Here is a 17,845-nt window from a genome sequence, read left to right on the forward strand (position 1 = left end):
AAAAAAAAAAGAAAACCCTGATAGCAAAACCTGAAAGCAGCTAGCAAAGAAGGAGGGAGAAAAAGCTCTGCTTCTGTATCATCTTCAAGACAAATAAAACAAAACCAGAAGAGAAAAAAAGTGCTGGGATTTACCAGCAATGAGGACTCAGATCTGCTCTGATTCAAAGCCAGTATTTTTGCCCTGCACATCTCAATCTGACCCTGCCTAAATGGGAAATAGCAAAATACAGGTGTGATGTGAGACATACACATTTAGACAAGATGGCTCCTGCATTTGAAGACAGATGTAAATAATCTTAAGGATAAAAATATATATGTGCCTATTGCTCAGGATTTGTAGCACTAGCACTCCTGCTAATTGCTATTTTGGTCTCATTAGAGAAAGAAACATTCACTAAGCATATTCACACTGCAAATGGGATTCATAACAATTTGTTTGAGTCTGAAACCACTTGTACCTCCTCCTGGAGCAGAGCCAATCCCTATATTTAAACCCCAGGGCTGAGGGGAGCTGACATTGAGGCTGGTGTGTTTATTTATAGGCAGCTGTGTGAGCTTTGTGCACGCAGGAGCCTCAGCACAGCGAGGGAAGAGCAGAGGGTTTGTGGGTGGCTCCGCGCCCTCATCCCACTGCGGGTCCCTCAAACAGGAACAGGGATGGAACAGGTCAGTCCCACCTGGGTCCCCCCTTCACCTCCTTTTCCTGGGCACACTTTGTCACTGAAATTTTTGGGGTGTCAACTTCCAAGTGTCAGCAGCTTTCCTGGAGATCATCACAAGGAGAGAGGTTGGCCATGACTTTCCTCCTTTTCTCACTGTGCTTTGGGACACATGTGTCACTGGGCCCATCGGTGTGGCTGGCTGGGTGTCTGCTCTCCCCTGGAGCTGTGGCTGTGAGGGCTGTGTGGGCTGGCAGATCCAGAGCCAAGCATCTGCATTTTTGGCACGTGATGCAGGTGGGCACAGGAATACTCCCGTAGAATCCCCTGGGATCTGCTTTGCTGTTGTGCAGCCACCCAGGAGATGCCAATTTCTGGTGCCACCTCTGCTCAGACACAGCACCCTGGGGTGGGGAAAGCTGCCACGGGCAGAAAGAGCTCCAAAGATCAGCCTTCAGGTGTCAAAGCTCCTCGAGAACAGCAAAACACCTGCAACAGAAAATACCTGCCCTGCAAACTGCTGCTCTCCATGAGCTGTACTCGCCCCTTGCAGCCTGGGTGCCTAATTCCTGGCCAAGCCAAGCACCCGTTCTCCAGGGGACAGAATGTTTTGCTGGCTTATTTCTCTCTTCTTCTTCTTCTTCTTCTCTTTTTTTTTTTTTTTTTAATTTAATTTTCTTTTTTCCAAAGTCATGCCTGGGAGTCAGGAGGGGGAGCCTGCAGGACACCAGGGCAGGCACGAGGCTAAAGCACAGCGATTGCTTCATAAGCCACTTCACTGGAAACACAGAGAGCTCCGAGGCTTCTCCGCTGCTCCTGCACTCGGATCACTCTCACACAGGCACATTTTCCCTCCAGCCCTTCTGGGGGTGGGTGATCTCCAGTGGGGAGCTGAGATGAAGGCATCAAAATGAGAAAGCTGCTGGAGGATGTGGCAGGGAAAAGGAGTGGCATCAATCTGATAAAGTGCATCTGAACCCACGGATGACCCGGGGTGACTTCCCGATGATTGCGACTCATAACAGCCCTCACAGAGCATTGCCACGGCTGAGAGAGGAAGAGCAGGAACTGAGATGGATTTGATTGTATCAAACCACTGGTCTTATACAGTACATTGTTCTTCCTAAGCTGAGGGTGACACATAAAAAGTGCCCTCGGTAGGAGGAGCAGGGACTCCGAAATAATTGGGGTGGTGACAACACCCCGCTGCTGGAAGGGTCTGTAACCGTGGCCTGAGCGTGGGAGCTGCTCAGCCACCTGAAGGACTTTGAAAGACGAGATGGGTTTTCAGCTAAAGAGGTTGGCTCTGTTTTTCACAGAGTGTTTTGTTCACTTAATGTTTTTAATTATTTCTTTTCCTCGGGCGACCAGAAAGCCCGAGGATCAACAAGTCTCTGTTCTCAGCAGTGCTCAGGCAAGCACTGGGAGAGCTTCCATTTGTCTTTTTTTCTTGTTGTTCCTGGAGCCTCTGAACAGATGTATTTCTATCAAATTTGGTTAAGGTTTTTCTGACAAAAAAGAAAAAAAGAACGTTGCTTTTTTTGTTGTCTTCCCTGTGGAAAGTGCTCGAGATTATTTTTCAATGTTGTCGAAATATTTCAGAAGAAAGAGAGAAAAGGAGGTGGGGAGAGGAAAGGAACACTGTTTTCTTGACATGTCAGTTAGTTAAAATCTAAACTGAAATCTGTCCTAAGCAGAGCCTGGAGACTACTAAATCTATAGCTATATCTGCCTCAATCAACTCTGCACTGTAGGCGGGATACAACCAATTTTATAAAGAAAGAGGTAGAAATTCTCAAAACCCTGAAATTTTAAAGAGATTTCCATTAAAAATTCAAATTTGGATTAATAAATCCACTCACATAAAAGGCGTGAGATTCTTGCCTCATCTTTTCCTACGGCTCTGCTGTTGCTGGAATAGATTTTATTCTAAACCTTCTCAGCTGGGACATGGGGGCTGTTGCCCAAGGTGGGACCTATGAGAACATCTACACCAGCAGAGGAGGTTCATTCACCAGCAAGGAGGGACTGTGTGCAGTCCCTGGTGGGCTTTTGGTGCCTCATCAGAGCCCTGGCAGAGGGGACAGCTGGTGGCATGAGGAAGGGTCCCTGTTTTGGGGGGTAAAAGCACTTGTGCATGCAAGGGGAGACTGGGCATGGGGATTCCTGCTGATGCGTGGGATTCATGGAGAGACCTTCTAGCACCTTCCAGTAGTCAAAGGGGCTCCAAGAGAGCTGGAGAGGGGCTTCTGACAAGGGTCTGGAGTGACAGGACAAGGGGGAATGGCTTCAAACTGACAGAGGACAAGTCTAGAATGAATATTAGGAAGGAATTCTTCCTTGTGAGGGTGGGGAGGCCCTGGCACAGGTTGCCCAGAGAAGCTGTGGCTGCCCCATTCCTGGAGGTGTCCAAGGCCAGGTTGGATGGGGCTTGGAGCAACCTGGGCTGGTGGAAGGTGTCCCTGCCCATGGCAGGGGGTGGAGAACTAGTTGATCTTTAAGTCCCTTCCAGCCCAAGCCATTTTACATAATCATGAGGCATTTAGTGAGGCCTTATCCATACTGGAATCAACTGGAGAATTCCTGTGGAAGGAATTCAATACGAACCTGAACAGTGAAACCCTCCTGTGTAATTTCTACCAAAAAGCCATTTTGCTTCCAGAAAGTTTTGAGTAAGTCATACTGGAATTAGTCACACTTGTGTCAGGACTGGTTTAGGTTGGATCTCAGGAAAAGGTTCTTCCCCCAGAGGGTGGTTGGGCACTGACCAGGGTCCCCAGGGCAGTGGGCACAGCATCAAGGCTGCCAGAGCTCCAGGAGGGTTTGGATGATACTCTCAGGCACAGGGTGTGATTGTTGGGGTGTCCTGTGCAGGGCCTGGAGTTGGACTATTGATCCTGGTGGGTCCCTTCCAGCTCAAGATATGCTGTGATTTTAGGATTATATGATTCACTCTGTCCTGGACATACCATGGCAGACAGTAACAACAGAAGAGGGCACGGTAATTTGCCCTGGAAAAGCTCATTTAGCACTGTTAAGCCCTTCCACAGAGCCTGGTCTTACGGAACAATAACTGAGTTTCCCCATAAAGAACTATAAAGGAGAAATAAAGCTTTCAACCATAGACAGCCCTGGGGTGAAGAATAAATTCATGTCATACAGACACGGCCTGGCAATGAACGATCATTATCATTGCAGATACACAGACATGTTGTTTCTCTAAACCATTTTTTCACATGCAAGTAGCCTGTGGAAATCCACTGCACTCACTAAAGGAAGGCAACACTTCCAAAGGGGGTAATTCAACACTTCTGCAGTTATAATTGTTTCCAAGTGCAACATCTTTATCCTATAACACAAATAAACACTTGCCGGTAATGGTGTGCTTTGTTAATTACAATGATTCTTAAAATCTGCCCTAAATATGCATTATATTACAGCAACAATATTATAAATGAGCATCAAGTGACATTCATATCACCTATTAATAGCTGGAGGGTTTGGGCAGGTGGGATTCTGGGATTTATGCAAATGAGGAATGTGTTGTATTATAATTTCAGTGGATCTCCTCTGTAAACTTCTGCTGTGCTGAATTAATGTCTACAGTGCATTTCCTTTTTTTTTAATTTAAAAAAAAGAGGAAGCCACTTACATATATTAGAGGAGGATAATGAATTATTATTATTCAAAATGTAGGTTTGTTGCACTCATTTGCATATAATGCTTAATTTTTACAGAATACTTCATTCTAATTCATGCAAAAATGATCAAAAAACTCTCCAAATATGCTAATGTAAATTCTATTGCAACTACATTGCAGCCTTTATTTCTGGGACTTTATTATAAAACATTAAAAAAAAAAGAAAGCTCAACATTAGGATAATCCTTTTTAAAATAAGGCAATTGTTCTGATTTAAGTGGTGGGTAAAACTTCCCACACATCTCCAATTACTGAAAAGCCTTGGACAAAAATACTTTTTTCCAGGTGTGATAAGAAATCCTGATGAAAGCAAGAAAAATTCAACCAGGGTTGTAATTGGTTTTTCTTTTTTTTTTTTTTTTCTCCCAAAATTTTTCAATTATTATTGTGTTGAGAGCCACTGAGGAGCAGCTCAGCTGGGTTCTCCACGAGGTGTGGAAGTGCTCTGGGAAAGCCCTGGACCCAGCCTGGCTTAGGAACACGAGCCTGGTCTCTTTTAGGATCATTCTTTTACAGTCTGTGTCAGAAGAATTTCACCTTATACCTCGAGATGGATGATTAGGACACACTGATTCACTAAAGATACTTTTGTATGTTCTAGTCCCATCATCAGAAATTCCTCACTGGTTCCTGCTTGTCAGCCCTGAACATCTTCTGACCATGGACCTGCAATAGCTGACCTCTGCAGGTCCTACATCAGCACCACAAAGGCCAAATATGATTAAATGAAACCAAAATCCAGGACAAGGGGGGGGACAGCTCTTCCCTGCACTGCTGAGGGCTGGACCAGGAGGAGAGCACTAGGCACAGGTTCAAAGGCAAGAGCAGAGATCAGGATCCCCACTGTGCATCATTCATGGTCCACTGGTCCTGCTCTTCCTTCTTAATCTTCCTTTTAAATCCTCCTATCAATTATAATGGTTGTAATGAAGTGGCCAGTCCTGATTTACACACTCACACCTGCACACATTCATCCCAGGAAAGCTGACCTGCCCCCTGTCATTCCACACCTGAATGTCTTCTCCATTTCTCTTTCCCACCGAGTTCACTGACAGGTCTGTGTTTTGAGAGCCTATCTTTAGACATCTGCTGCTGAAAACCTTCCTTCCCCGTATATAATTAAAGACATTATTTTACAGCCTCCACATTTTTACAAGCTGGCATCATTTCTGTACATAAAAGCTCTGCTGCTTCCATCTCTCCCTTATTGCATTAGGCTTGTTTAAGTTCAGGAGTTCTTATTCTGGGAATAATACCGGCGGCTATTCTGCAGCCACAATTATTAAGCCAGGGCCTATAAAAGGAGATGAGTTTTGGATTGCACCTATAAATGATGAAATGTGGGTTTCTAATGCTTTTCAGTGACTGCAAGTCCCATATTAGAGCAACTCCACAGCAAACAAGCTGCACCCATGCTCTGGGTTGGTGGTGAGGGTCAGAAAAGCTCTTTTCTGGGCACGATTGTGACAGGGAAATGGGAGACAACAGCCTTCACTTGAAAACATTCCCGCCTGTTAGAGGAGGCCTAGGGAACAATGCACGGGAAATTAAACATGCTGAGGAGGTCTAAGCAGCCTCACGTTAGACTTGTAAACAAGTGTGTGGGAGAAGGAATACAGACTGCCACGCATGACAATGGCTGAGAGTAGAGTGATCATAAATGTTAAACAAACAAGGAATTATAATGGCATTTGTTTGAGTTCACAATATGGATTCTGTTCATGTCGCAGCTGCCATGAACTTATATCTTCATTTGTTTGGAAAGGGGATATGCCTGAAGCATGCTAAGTATACCTGACAGTGGCAGAACACAGAGGATAGATTGAAAAAGGGTTGTGGTGGGGATTTTTTTACTGATAAAAGGAGTGTTTTCAGTATTTAGCTGAGCAGAATAATTTTATATAGTTTTTTTTTTTCTGGAGCTGAATATGAAAAAGCAAGGTATTCATGTTGAATGACTCTATTAAAAAAAAAGAAAAAGCAGAGCTGGAAATGAACGTGTTTCCAACTTTCTTCCTAAGTGAGACCTTCTCCTCCAGATGACAGAGCCCAGCCCTGCCAGCTGAGTGTCAGAGCCCCCACCTTGCAGCTTCCCATGGGAGTGACACACCGGGAGAGGGGCAGTGCCATGTGCAGGATCCACCACTGTTCCCTTCATCCATCACTGATGAAGCAGCAGTTGGTGATCAGGTTCTCCCCAGCCGGGGCAGAGCAGGCTGAGGGGCTCCTGTCCCATTCTTTGCTTTGGGAGCACCAGCACTCCCGAGCGCTCGGAGCAGATAGTCCTGTTTGCTTTAACCTTGCTGGAAGCACTTGGAAGCTGCCTTGTTTTTTCTCCACACTGACAGCATCTGGCCTGGTACTCCAGCCCTGTTATTACATCCCTGAACTCTCAGATCAGAGGCAAACACACATGGAAACAGCAGGAGAACTGGGGGTGCCTTGCTGATGGGTGGGGGGGATGACTCCCAGCCTTGCCGTGCCGGGGAGCATCACTGTTAAAGTGATTAATTTCTCTTCTCCATTACTCTAAATTAGCTAAACAAATCCCTGGCTAGAGCTGTCAGAGTGATGTTCAGCATGCAAATTGTTCCTAATGAGAGAGGCTCCACGGCAAGATCCCGCATCCATCGGTTCTGACACTTGGTCCCCACACTCGGCGGACAGCAGTAGGCAGGAGGCAAAAACCCCCCTGCTCCAAAAACCTCCACCTGCAAAGGAGAGAAAGCACCTCATGGCCAGGAAGGTATTGGGAGTTTTATGGAGAGGGGAAGGGTTGGTTTTGTGGAGGGTTGTTTTTTTTCCCGATGGAAAGGACTGGGCTGGGCTTTGCTGGCAGGACCCAAAGCACAGTGCCCTCAGCTTCTTTTGATTTCACCTCCCCGAGTGCAAAATCATAGCAACAAAACCTACCCAACCTGCTGCAGAAGATTCAGTGAAAGGGGGTTTTCAGGGAACAAAAATGGTGTTTACAGCTGAAAGTATTTCTCTGTTTTCTATAGAAAACAGTGATTTCTATGGTAGTTGTTAGATTGTTCGAACCAAAAGCTTTTCAGCTAAAAAGTGAAAACATCTTGGTGTTCGCTTTCTTTTTTTTTTAAACAAAATATTGTTTCTCGTTAGAAAACAAACAAATAAGCCCTTTGCCCCAGCCAGGTCTGTTCCTCCACCATTTCTTGAAGGAGCCACTCCACCTGAGTGCCCCTGGCAGGATCACAGCAGCTTCCCTGTCTCCCTGGCTTTTTTTCTCCCCTCGGTGGACTCACATTCATATTCCTGGTGCAACTTCAAAGTCCAGCAGCACTCAGGAGTGTGCTTCAGGTCGAATGTGTGATAAGCTTTTTGTTTCATAAATAAAGATTTCAGGACCTGCTTTTGTGGCCTCGTGCTGAGAGCGCTGGGTGGGGTTGAGCAGCAGATTTTCCAAGGGATGCAGATAAGCACTAAGTGGGAATTTCAGATGCCTGAGAGCACCTGTTTGTGGTGCTCCCTGGGCACCTTTGACAGCCTTTGTGGGTATCCACTGGCATTTTTTGGCACTTACAGTCTTTGAGTGTCTACCCTGAGTGTATTAAAATGCCTGTTGGGTTAACAACGATTCTTGAAAACATATTATTCCTTTCCTTGAGTATCCAGGCAGCAACAGAGAATTTATAAAGATGTTTTCAAATTTTTGTTGTTTCACTCACTTCAGCATGAAGATTCATACCAGGAAGTTTGTTATTCATTATTCATCCATCTTTTTCCTTTTACCCCCCCACCTTTCCTGCTCAGAAGCACCACGTGTTGCACTTGACCAACCGTAATGAATAATGAATTACCAGCAAACAGTCTAAAACAAACAGTAAAAGACGATAGGTTGAAAAAATTATTTGCCCAACCTATTTGGTGAATGCTTACAAATAATAAACCCATTTGTGTAAATCAGGATCAGCTCATGACAAGTTTGCTAACTGGACTGAGGCTCTGCTTCAGCAGAGTGTGAAGTACCTGCTGACGACAACTAGATTTTCATTTGTGCATATAATTAAGTGGTTAAAATGCTAAATAACCTGTTGTTTCAGAGCCTAGTGTCTTAATGAAATTGGTTATAGGAAGCAGTCACATACTTCTTCATGAGCCCAATCCCTGAGGTTTAATCTTTACAGTAAGAGAAAAAGAAAACACAGAAAAAAACCATAGTATTTCTATTTTTTTTTCATGTAACTCAAAGCTTGCCCTCTCTAGTGCAGCACTCAGACTCTCTGTGTTGACAACTGAGGCAGCCCAGATCATGTTTCCTACCCAATGTGTTTGTGATGTTGGTTGAAACTCATGAAATGTCTCTTTGGACTGGTAAAACATAGATTTGAGCTTGTTTAGCCCTGGGGCACCGAAGCCGGGTTCCTGGTAACAGTAATTCCTGATTCTTCAGCTACACAGGCAGCCTGGCCTGGAAAAAGAGGCTGGAAGGCTCCGTTATGAGAAGTCAACGCACGAATCCATCGGCCCTGGGGGAGTTGATGGTTCAGAGGAAACGCTCTGGGTGCTTTGTCCAGGACGTGCCCTTTAGTGTTTGATATGAGACCCCCAGAGCCCTCTGGTCCTTCAGAATGTGTTTAAACCCAGAGAGTGCCAGAGCCTTCTAAGGAACTTCCATCTCACAATACTACCTAAGAGATTTTTTTTTGTTGTTTTGAACTTGTCAGTGTGATTTTAAATGTAAGGAAGAAAGGAAGACAATACCTTACTTTGGTTAAAATACTTCAAACAGGCAGGTGCTGGGTTTTTAAAGTAATCACTCCCAAATAATTGCTTTTTAAAAAGGTTGGATATTAATCTTTTTCTTTTTTTTTTTTTTTATTATGAGAGAAACTATAACCAGCATTATTTATTAACTGATGTACCTGTTCCCGTGTGATCCTGTTGCCATGAGTGCTGGTGTCATATTTATTAATCAGTCTGTCAGAAATGGTTATGTCAGCAAAGGCAACGCAGATTCTGTTGGATGGGACCCATCTTCTAAAGTTTTGGACTCCACTATTCAAAGTTTAGAAGAAATAACCAACCTTCTGGAGCAAATATCACAACCATTTGCTGTTCCTTTGTTGGAAGAACTCCATGAAAAGATTTGACTGACTTCTGTGGATGTCAGTGGACACAAATATAAAGTTGCCAGAATTTCTGATGTAATTCCAGATCTTCTTTTGCCCCCAGGGAACCCAAACAGTTCTGAACAACAGTTCACAAGAAAACTTGTATTTTATTAAATTTTTACTCCAGTAAGAAATTTCCATTACAAAAGCATTATGATAAAGCCCCTGGGGATAGATATATATATATATTGCCCACACATATGTAGGCACATTTGTGCAGAAGTTTTTCTTCTGAGCACCTGAAGGCCTTTCAACAAACTAGTAAGAACAGCCAAGTCTGGACAAAACAAGAGAGTCCACTGGGACCAGCCTGAGATCTGTTCCTGAGCCAGGATCAACCACTACAGCCCAGGGAGGAATCCAAAGAGAAATTGTGAAGCTGTGATTAAATATTCAGCATGTCCAATGGGAAACCCAAAACAAAGCAGCAAAACTTCATCCCTTTTCTGATTCTGTTCAAATACAGAAATCTTTGGTGGCAAGGTAGAATTCCTCATGAATTCTTTGGAAATGGAGTAGGTTCTTTTTTTACATGAGATGCAAGAAGGGCTATGTCCATTATAAAATAAGGGCTTCGCATTTGATAGTGGCCCAGCAGGTTCCTGAAGATCCCAGCAAAGCTGAAGGGGCCTTTTACATTCCATCCATCACAGATGAGAAGTCACATTTCCCATGGGGAGGCCGTGTTTGTCCAGGAAATCTGACTCCGGAAGCCAACAGATGGCAGTCGTAGAGCTCCCATGCCAAGGTGGCACTGCAAACTCCATCCCCCCTGCCAGCTGGTGGCCAGGCATTAGAGGCAGATGTAACCAATTAGCAGAGATTCCCACTCCTCAGCCACTGGCTGGGGCTGTGATGTGTGACACCAACGCATGACAATGAAGGAAGACTTGTCCAAAGTCCTTCACGGGCCACCAGCAACACTCTTACACAGGGAACCAAAAGCTGCTTGAAGAGGCCAGTGCAGCTGGACCAGACCTGCTTCTCATTCGAAACAGGCATTTGTTTAATCCCAGTCTTTTCATTTAGACGTGCCATTTAACTAAAGTTTTTGTGCAAGGTGAAATTTCTGCTCAGAAACAGATTCTGATTGCCAGAAATGAGTAAGCCACAGGGATAGGAGGTGCAGTTTTAAATCCACGATCCAAAACAGGACTTCAGTTTAGGGGGTTCATCCCAGTGGTCTCATCAGTCTGTTGACCATCAGAGGATATTTCTATAGACTTTCTGTAGAGTTTTCTTGCACCATCAAAAAATGGTTCAACAGTGACAACACAGCACAAATGTCCACAGCTTTCGGGGGTGTATCCCAATATCAGCACTGCAACTGCTTTGGACACTTCACACCTCTTTCTATGGCATCAACACACAACAGAAGTTCTCAAAATTAGCTTTCATGACAGTCCTGTTTGCTGGCATTGGCTCTGAGGCAGAGCCTTTGGAAAGCCACGAGCATGAACTTGCCAACTCAGCAAACCCTTAAGTAGCCAGGACTTCACAGCACTTCGGATATTTGGGCAGACGAAGATGAGGTGACACCAACTGCTGGACTGTCATTAAAAAGAAAGAGCAGGTTGTCGTGTCACACAGTGTGGCTTGGAGAACTGTGGCTGTTGAATGATGAGCTCCTGGGGAAAGGGAAGTCCTTTTGTGCATCACAAACCACAAAACAGAGTCTGCTCACAGTCGAGTCTTTTAACTGCCACAGTAAAATAACATTCAGAGGGGGAACTCAGCACAGAGCTGAGTTCAGCTTCTGTCAGATGGGGGATAAAGCACCTGAAAATCCTGCAGGAGGGAAGGACTTGGCCATGGCTCCCAGCAGGTGTTACCACTTGGAGTGGCAGCCACAGGGTCCCCATGGAGGGGACTTGCTGTGGTGGTCACTGCACTGAACTCCAAAGGATGAAGCTGAAGAAAATGAGAAATCTTCTCACATGAGAAAATGCACCTCCATGCTGTTTCCAAGCACATTGCTGTCCAAGCTGAAAAGAAAACAGGGCCCCAAAGAGGTTTATGATGGGAAAATTCCCTGTGGTGATGGCAGTAACTTCTCTTACCTTCCCAAAATTTAGTGGCAAACAAAGCGTTAATGGAGTTCAAGAGGGGTCTGACAAATTAAAACCACCTGGTTTGAGAGGCCTTGCTGGTGATGAGCAGCTGGCACTAATTGGGGTAATAACTGAGGGCAGAGCAGGACTGGACAAGGCTTTGTCTCAGGATTTTTATCAGACTCTGGATCAGGAGTGTCCTAAGAGGACAATTACCCAAACAAAGAGAAAGGATTTCTAATACTGCTCCTCGGTGAGCTAAGAGATCTCCAGGAAGGATTAGAAAAGATGAGGGATTATCCCAGAAAGCAACTGAGCTTGTTGAAACCCTGTGTTTTCACGGTGTAAAACAGCTCTCTGACCCATTTAGGAGGAAAGCTGTTCCCTCTTTGGGGTGGATTGCCCATGAACTGGGAGGAGTTTGTTCTCTTGGTGTATCTACACCACCTGGCACAATGGACCCTGTGCTGTGTTTGAGAGGGTTAGAGTCATTAAAATTTATTTTCCATTATGTCCTATTTCAGGAGTTCTTTTAAACAGATACAAAAATCAATTAAATTCGATGTAAGTGGAAGAGATCTACATCTGACCTCTCTCTCCTGCAATGTGGAACTGGTTAATCCACTGGAGTCAAAGGAAATAACCTTGTGAAGTAAATGGGCTCAGAGTATGACCTGACATTAGTGTGCTGGGGGTTGGGATTGTTCTGGAATGACATGAATGTACTGAAGCAAACAGTGCCAATTTAAGTGCTCTGATTCAATTTACGTGCCCATGATGTCACCTTTGACATCTGCTTTCAACAGTACCCTTGAGATGACTGTTTTCCCTTGTGATGGACAATTTCCAAGCATATTTATTTAGATATGATGAACTTGAATATCATGAGGAGGTGGAGCTGCTGTACATTGTAGTAAAAGCTTTCCAGCTAACAAGTTTAACTTTTTCTTTCCCTCTCTCTTACTTCTTTCCCAGTCACAGTGAGTGCAACCCCTTGGATGGCCATTGCATTGTAAGTTTAAGCCACAAGCCATTTAGTGTGATCTTAATGTGACTTTACTGAAAAATGGGATAGATAAGAATTCCCCAGCAACACATCCGGATTTAGGCCGGAGCACACTGCCATCAGTGATAGAATATTCCAGCTTCACTAAATAATTTCAGTGGGAATTACTGCATCCAACTCTGGGATCCCCAGCACAGGAAGGGCATGGAGCTGCTGGAGTGAGTCCAGAGGAGGCACCAAGATGATCAGAGGGATGGAGCAGCTCTGCTGGGAGGAAAGGCTGGAAAAACTGGGATTGTTCAGCCTGGAGAAGAGAAGGCTTTGGAGTGACCTGACTGTGGCCTTTCAGGACCTGAAGGGAGTCAACAAGAAAGACAGAGAGAGACTGTTTACCAGGGCCTGGAGTGACAGAACAAGGGGAATGGCTTCAAACTGACAGAGTAAATTCAGATTAGAGATTAGGAAAAAATTCTCAGCTTCGAGGGTGGTGAGGCCCTGGCACAGGTTGCCCAGAGAAGTTGTGGCTGCCCCATCCCTGGGAGTGTCCAAGGCCAGGTTGGACGGGGCTTGGAGCAACCTGGGCTAGTGGAAGGTGTCCCCCTGCCTGTGGCAGGGGGTGGAACAAGATGAGCTTTAAGGTCCCTTCCAACCCAAACCCTTCTGTGATTCTCTGATATGATTTTATGAATGCAGCCTGCCAGCCACCTACAGAGATTTTCCTCATTTTGCTCTTGTCTGGCAATGTACCACTGGGGATACAAGACTCAGCTTTAGGGCAGACCTGGACTTAACCAGGCTGCTGCAGTAGGAGCTACACAAGTGCTTTATATTGTCTATACAGCAAATATATTTATATTTTTTACCCTTTCTGTGTGTGCTAACATGGGCCCCCTGCTTCTCTAAAGGAGGGAAAGTTGCAAATACATGGAAATCAAGCAAGTGGAGTGTGAAAGGGAGTTTGAGAAGAAGCACAGGAGGAAAAGGAAAACCAAAGACTGTGAATTCACTCCCAGCTGATGTTGAAGTGTTGTCACCTCTATCCCATTTCTGTGCCCAGGACTCACTGGGTGGTCAGAGCTGGCATGGGTGAATTGCCAGGGATAATTGGGGAAGGGGAATTGGGAGGGCACGACTTCAGCACATCCTCATCTCTGCTCTTAGGGAAATGCTCATGTGCTTGTTGGGAAAGGTGCAGAAAAAAGATGTCCCAGGTGAGATGCTCCCTCTCACCATCCCTATTCCCGGGCCCCTCAGGAGAGTCATTACCTCCAATTTAGTTTCCTGAATGTCAGCAGAAAGGCTGTAATCACTTGTTTGGCAGAGGCAGGGCAGGCCAGGACGTCGGTGGGACCTGTCAGGGTGTCACTTTGTCTCTCGCACACTTTGTTAGAGGCTGACAGCAGTTTGCCATTACCATGGCAGGGCCAATTATCCCAGCCTTGCAGGAACATGTCCCACTTGGCATCCCCCCTCCCTCACCCCCTTGCCCTTCTGATAAGGATCATTAAAATGATTTTGCACACACACACACACACACGTGCAGCTGCTCAGCTCGGTGGATTATCCCAGTCCCAGCTGTGGGTTCCTCAAGCCTGTCACCACAGGCAGGAACACTGTAAGGTAGCAGGGGAAGATGTACTTTTTTTTTCTGTTTTAGAAATCATGAGATATTAAAGGCTTGTGTTTCCCCCTGGGTTTAATTACACTGAATGCATTTAAACTCCTCTAATAGGTAGTAAATCTCTGAAAATCTGCAGAACAGAAGAGGGTTTATCACCTTCACACAAACTGGGGCGAATGTAGCTCTTCATCCCAGAGGGATTTCTCTGGCATTTAGAGAGGAGGTTTCTGCCAATCTTCCTGCCTTGGTCTTCATTCTGCATCAAGATGTGAAGAGATTTGAAGTCCCCTGTCACTGACCATGCACTCCTTTGCCTCTTTGACTCCCTGCACCCAGAGGTTGGACAGTCTTCTCCCAGCCCTGAGGTATTCAGGCAGCCAAGGCTCTCCTGTTCATGCCCAAACTACAGTCCTTTATTTTGGGCAGTAGTTTGGGATCTGTCACCCACCCACATTTTATATCTGCCTGTTAGTCCAAGGAATGAGCTGTGCTCCCATTTCCAGTATTGCTTTTCTACCTCCAGCCTTCTTCCTCTGCCCAAAGCACATGTAGTTGATGTCACCCTGCTGGGGGATGAGATTGTTATTCAGAACAAACATTCCTCCACTTATTTGGAAACTTCCTGGCCTCTGGGAGTCTTAGCCAGACTGTCTGCTCCTTTCTATCCTACTCCTCACCTTTCCAACTGTACCCTCCTTCTCACTGGTTTTCCCTTCTTTCATTTTTTTTTTCTTTGCCACTTTTGTAGAACAACTTAAATGTCATCTTTCTGCAATTACCCACAGAAGAGAGAACTGAAAAGGAACATTCCCACAGGGGTCCCTGTCTTAAATGAGGCTTTTGTTGTTATAAATTGTTACTCAAAGCAGTACAAGCCTTTGGAATCACTCACATGTTCCTGGTAACTTGATGCATGGGGCTTTGAATTCAGAGAGCTTCTTTGGAGTCTGCCAGCTTTTCTGGAGGTAAGAAACCTGAAAGCATAATTCCCAGCAGCAGCAGCAGCCCCTTTTCACTTAGTGCTGTCTGTCACCTTGCCAGGCACAGGTGACTTTGAGGTGTGCCCACCTCTTTGTCCCTGCACACCCGCTGGCCAGTGGTGCCTTCCCCGCTTCTGCCTTGAGTGTCCAGATCAGGGAGACAACAGTAGTGGGGTTTGGGAATTGTCCTGCCTACCTTAGAATCCCTAAAATCCTGGTTTTAGAAGATGTATTCCCTGCCCCAAATGGTGCAGTACTGCCTATGGAGTGAAGCAAAGGGGCTTGGCCTGAGGAAGGTCCAGGTGTCCCTTTGCTGTTCTGCTGATGTTTTAAGCCTCTGCACCACCACTTCCCATGTCTCAGTGTCCCCATCAGAAGTGTAAGGCAGTGGACAGTATTCCCAATGCATGAGGGTAAATATCAGTAGGATTACCACAAAATTATTCAAATCCCACTCTTGAGGGCTGGAAGAAACCTAAATGTTGGCTAAAGTCCACAGTGAGCTGCAGTCTTTGCTTGCAGCACCTGGGCAGAAAGTGTCACAGGAGGGCTGAGCTTTGTGATTACATGGCTGAGACCTTCTTACTTTATTTTTTCCTCCTTGCAAAATTTAGGAGTGGGATGGTAAATCATGGAGAGAAATCTCACCAGCTGCACAAAGCTGAGCTGTCTCCCCCCTGTGTGAGCTCCCCCATTCACTGCTCTGCACCTCTGGACGCTCAGTGCAGAAAGCCAAGACCCACAGACCATGTAAGCCCAGAGCAGGGCCCCAGGATCCCCTGGGAATGTGGGTGGCAGGCTTTTCCTACTGCTGCCAGGTCACATATTTTTGTTTCTGCTCCCGAGGCAGGAACCAGGGGCACGGGTGCAAAGCACTGATACAGCCAGAGCCTCAAGGCCAAGGGAAGCTGCCAACCTGAATTAAACTGTATAATGAGGGTGTCACTCACTGCTGCAAAGCTTAGGGAGGTGAGAGGGAAGGGAGGTAGCCTGGCTTTGTCATGCCACATGTACAGGCACTCACCCATTTCTCCATCCTCTCTTTGTACCTCTCCCCACCACAGAAAAGAAGAAACAAAACCTGCCGCATCTTCCCAAACAGATCACAAAATCAGCATCCTTTGAAAAGGGGCTAAAAAAAGATATTAAACTTTAAATACCATTTCTTTCCGTGCTGCTAAGCAGCTTATTTATCACAGCATGAGCCTACCTTAAGAGCTGTGACGACAGAAAGCTCTGCTGGTAATTACTGCGGGGAGCCAGCAGGCATGAATGAGTCACCACAATGGCAGTGTGCAGGAGACAAGGTAAGGGGACACAGACAGACGGGGAACAAGGGCCAGCCAGGCGTGGTGCCTTGAAACCCCCTTGGGAAGATGTGCTGGTACATCTTCTCTGTCCCTTGCCAGGAACCGGCTCGCCAAACAGGCTGATGCTGCTGGAGCTTTCCCAAAGGAGCATCCTTAGATATCACTTCTTTGGGTGTGTGGTCCTGAGTTGCCAGAGGAAAATGAAGCCTTCTCGTGAGAAAGGTCCTTGGCTGCCTCGGTGTGTGTTTGGATCCAAGCTGTGACCTTCAGAAGCGGTGCTGAGCACAGACACCCTGGGTTTGGTGCTGGCTGCCCTCCCTGCTCCCAGACATGCCTGGCTCCATCAGCAGGGTCTGTCCTCCCAGTCCCACACCTTGGGGGATGGAGTCACTTCGGTGGAATGAGTGACACGGGAGAGAATCTGAGGTGACAAGAAGGGAAGGCAGCTCAGCACCACGAACCCTTCACAGCTCCTGTCCAGACATTAGAATATGTCCCCTCCTCCCGTGCAGTGCTGACAGCAGGGTCAGCCCATGCCTTGCAGCAGAAATAGCTCTGGAAAGAAAGGAGATCGGGAGATCTCCCCTTGCATCCTTGGAAATGGCAGTCGGTGCCATCCTCCCCCATCCTCCACTTGGGGAATTTATGGAGGATGTCATCCCCCTTTTTTCCTGCAATTGGATGCTGTTCCCAGAGATACTGCCCGGGGTGTTTTCAAGAGGACTTTACCATTGTAAAACAAACAAAAAACCCCAAACAAACAAAAAACCCCCAAACAATCAAAAGACGCAAATAAACGAAACACACACGCACACAAAACTCACCAAAATCAAAACAAAAGATACAAAACAAAACAAAAAACCCACAAAACCAAACCAAACAAATAAAAAACTCACAAAACCAAACCAACCAAAAAAACCCCAACAAAACAAAAACAAAACAAAAAAAAACCCCCAAAAAATAAACCAAACCAAACCAAAACCAACCCCAAACAAACAAAAAAACCCCCCAAAAATCTACCAAATAAACAAACAAACACCAAAAAAAGAACCTACCAAAAACAAAAAGCAAAAAAAAACCCAAAAAAACACAATTAAAAAATTATCAGGGTTTGGTGATGGATGCCTGGACAAACATGCAAAATGCTAAAATTTCCTGGGCCAAATTGCTGATATAAATAGCCAAGACATTGCAGAGGGAAGAGACAAAGCCTGAAGAACTGAGTTGCCCACATTCACCTCCTACTTTGGTGGCTGAGGTGGGAGCAGGACACGGATCTCCTGTTCCCTGTCCACCAGGTTTCATGGATCCAGGCACAACCTGTTTCCCAAGATGGTAATTAAATGGGACACAGGCCCTGAGCAGTGTAGGATTTAGCTTT

Source organism: Lepidothrix coronata, unplaced genomic scaffold, assembly GCF_001604755.1.
Source record: "Lepidothrix coronata isolate B3197 unplaced genomic scaffold, Lepidothrix_coronata-1.0 Scaffold28, whole genome shotgun sequence".
In the NCBI taxonomy this organism is placed as follows: Eukaryota; Metazoa; Chordata; class Aves; order Passeriformes; family Pipridae; genus Lepidothrix; species Lepidothrix coronata.